This window comes from Macrobrachium nipponense, chromosome 2 (assembly GCF_015104395.2).
Source record: "Macrobrachium nipponense isolate FS-2020 chromosome 2, ASM1510439v2, whole genome shotgun sequence".
NCBI classification, from domain to species: Eukaryota; Metazoa; Arthropoda; class Malacostraca; order Decapoda; family Palaemonidae; genus Macrobrachium; species Macrobrachium nipponense.
This window is the reverse complement of record NC_087201.1, coordinates 22,281,977-22,285,500: the sequence shown is the minus strand read 5'-3', so window position 1 is coordinate 22,285,500 and position 3,524 is coordinate 22,281,977. Positions and strand designations below refer to the sequence as shown.

The 3,524-nt window shown below is 36.7% G+C and overlaps 1 protein-coding gene across 1 annotated transcript in view; it reads right to left on the bottom strand.

Annotated features, from left to right (window-relative positions):
- The window catches only part of LOC135220480 (uncharacterized), a 282,728-nt gene extending 279,628 nt beyond the window's left edge, over positions 1–3,100 (bottom strand). The window contains exon 1 of the mRNA XM_064257608.1: positions 2,563–3,100. The gene's annotated coding sequence lies outside the window, so the exon portion shown is untranslated. The remainder of the gene's footprint in view (positions 1–2,562) is intronic.
- Between the last annotated feature and the right edge of the window lie 424 nt (positions 3,101–3,524).

Sequence of the window (3,524 nt, the reverse complement as noted above, 5' to 3'; positions counted from 1 at the left end):
GAGAGCTGAGGGAGGACGATACAAGGGAGAAAGATGTAAAGTGGAGGAGAAAAGGTTGTATAAGTGTACGTTTTCAGTTTCCAACCTCTACGCAGCCGATTTTTCGAAACAGTCAAAGAAAAATTCCTCTCAAGTTTATGATGAAGCATTTTAGAGACTAAGAAGATGAAATGATCGTAACGTGAGAGAGAGAGAGAGAGAGAGAGCGGGAGAGAGAGAGAGAGAGAGAGAGAGAGAGAGAGAGAGAGAGAGAAATACCCTTAGCATCTTTGTTTTCCTCAATATTTGTTCTCGTACCGAGCAGCTGCTACGTCGCGCTGTCTTTTGTCACGAGCAAATTACTGGCCAGTCAAACAAAAAAGAACTTTTTTCTTTGGAGCACTTCACGTCTTTTAGTTGTGCTCTATATATATATATATATATATATATATATATATATATATATATATATATATATATATATATATATATATTTGTGTGTGTGTGTGTGTGTGTGTGTGTGTGTGTGTGTGTGTGTAACTGAATCACGAAAGTTTGGAACGTGATAAGTCCATAAATAAAGATTTAAGCCACGAAGGAAAAATAAACAACGGATTTTCTGCAAGATCTTTCGACTCGACGTCCTTTACTCAGCAGACAATGGCTTATACCATTTATATATATATATATATATATATATATATATATATATATATATATATATATATATATATATATGACAGCTTCCGGTCTAAATATTCCTTAGCCACTTTTCCTTTCTTGTATTTAATTCATCTAGAGAAACAATTCCACAGTTAGATCAATGTACATATATTTAAATTTAAAACTTTAAGGATAGCCTTCGGGAATCGTTTGGGTTCCCCTTATCAAGGGGAACAGATTCCCGAAAGCTATCCTTAAAGTTTTGAATTTATATACATGTGTACATTTGCATAACTGTGGAATTGTTTCTCCATTTGAAGACTCGTGCTACTATGCGGATTTTTTAATTAATTCATTTCACATTCTTTCAAATCCAGTTCATAAACATGAGAGCTAATGCACATCTGTTTTGTTGGCTACATTTTTTATTCATACATTATTTTTTCTTCGCGTTTAGTACCGCGAAATCAAAATATTCGTTCATAAGAACGAGTTACGGTGAATTATCGGCTTTCTCTGTCGTATATAAAAAAAATCATATACAGATACGAAGACCTTCATTGTATACAAGCAAGCTATAAAAAAAATAGTGCATGCACGTACCTTATGTGCGTGTATATATATAATATATATATATATATATATATATATATATATATATATATATATATATATATATATATATATATACATATGGGGAATAGGATTTGGTGTTCGAGGAAAATTGACGTCGGCAGCCACGACCAAATTAAAGCCATTTACTGTTGAAACAAGGACGAGCGTCTAGAACGAAGCGCTTCCATAGATTCACTGCGCCACTCACTCGCAACTTTGCCATTAAAATCCTTCCACTGCAACAACTCTTGTACTCCACCTAGCAAGAACTTTCTTTTGCCTAATAGTTCCATGTGCAACAGAAGTACAGAAAATAGCTTCGAAAGAGTCAGTTCCTTAAAGAAGACCTCTGGGTCTTATTAACTGAAATCTCTTCTATCAAAGAGCTGTGCCTTTTATCTCCGTTTCACTGCTCCTCTCCATGGCTACTGCTAAATGCCACAATGTTATCCACATCCATGATATCTTATAATAGAACAGACATTAAGAATAATGTATGTTTATCGTGTAATTTCCCTCCATTTTCCATTTCTACATTTTTGAAAGATAAAGCTAACTTCGTAAGATACAAAAGTCTATCAGCTTTTTCTTCACGTATTTTGCCCAATCAAAAACGCAAATACAGGTTTCTTCCTAAGGATTTTTCTGGTTTGAAAATTCATTTTCTGGCGTGTGCATAAACATTCTAAGGATTTACGTATATTTGGAAATCCAACAAAATACACCTTTTTATATGACAGCTATGGTTAAAGTTTTTTCTGATGGAAATATATGGTACACGATCTTAAGCATATACCATCTACGTCTACAAAGTTCAGCAATGGGTATTGAAAAAAGGGGGTGAAAAATTAGTCCCTAAGAATGTCGACTTTGTAATAAAAAAAAAGTTTTTAAAAAATGATTTATAAAATAGTTACAGCAAAATAATTTATCACAAAGCTTTAGCTTTCGAAAATGTTAAATGTTAATCTTTTTTTATGAAAAGTATTTATTTTTACAAAAATCACAAAATAAAAACTTCCTTAAATCAACTAGAAATTGAGCCGAAGACTACATAGATCCTTTGCAACCAAATTTAATCAGCAATGAACTGAGACAACTGGATGAACATTATATAAAGGCTTCTTAAGGACTATCATTTTTTAAAATACTTCTTTAAAAAACAAATTTTCGTTCTTTCACTGAGATGTGTGTACAGTATGGACTTGAAATCCAACGAGATAGGTCTCATTTCTGATCGCCTGGACAGCAATGAGAGGACACTGGAAGGATATGTGAGTAAATGAAGGTTTTGTTTGTGCTTACCGTGGGAGAACGAGTTTAGGAGGTGTCAAAGATCCCTTCCCCGCTGCCCTTTTCTTGGCCCTGCCATGTTTCTGCGAGGGCAGACTCTTGGCTCCGTCATCTCCATTTACCTCCACCTCAGCGTGAACCTCCGTGGCCGAACTATCTTACTCTCAACCCAATTACCGATCATAAGCTACGAACCATTCACGTATCATACTTGTCTAACACTTTCTCTTTTTTTTTTTTTTTGTCGACGGAACTTCTTTTTTGCTTTCTTTTCAATGCAGGTAACTCGACAGAACCGATATCATTAGAACCTCCCCTTCATAGCATCGTTGGGCCTGTCGGAGATTCTTAGGCCTAATCCGGGATGCCTAATTCACACCTTACGCCCCAAAAGGGGGTAGACTTCGGGGGGTATGCCGCCGAGGGGCAGAACCCTTTCTCAGTAAAGCTCGGTCACGTTTCCCGTCACTCCTCTCTCTATCGCCCTCTCTTTCGCTCTCTCTCTCTATCTCTCTCTCTCTCTTTCTCCCGCTCAACCGTGCGATGGCGAGTCGCGTGGGATACTGAGTAGAGTTTGGGGCGGGATCTTCTTCCAGGGCCACTCGAGGATTCGAGAGAGGGAGAGAGAGAGAGGGAGGGAGGGAGGGAGGGAGGGAGAGGTTCTCTTTCTCTTTTGTCTCCCCTCTCTCCTCAGTGCTTCTTCTGGTTGGTTCTTGTTCATTTTATTGCCCTAATGGCTCTCTCATTCCACCTATATCTTTCTCTCTCATGTTATCTATCTCTTCTCACCTGGTCTACCTGGTTATCGCTACCTGGCGGCGTCATTTCATTGTGCTCTTGCTCATTGTAATGGAGGCATGAGTCTCTTCGCGTGTGTGTATATATATATATATATATATATATATATATAGATATATATATATATATATATATATATATATATATATATATATATGCATTAAACTGCAAATGTC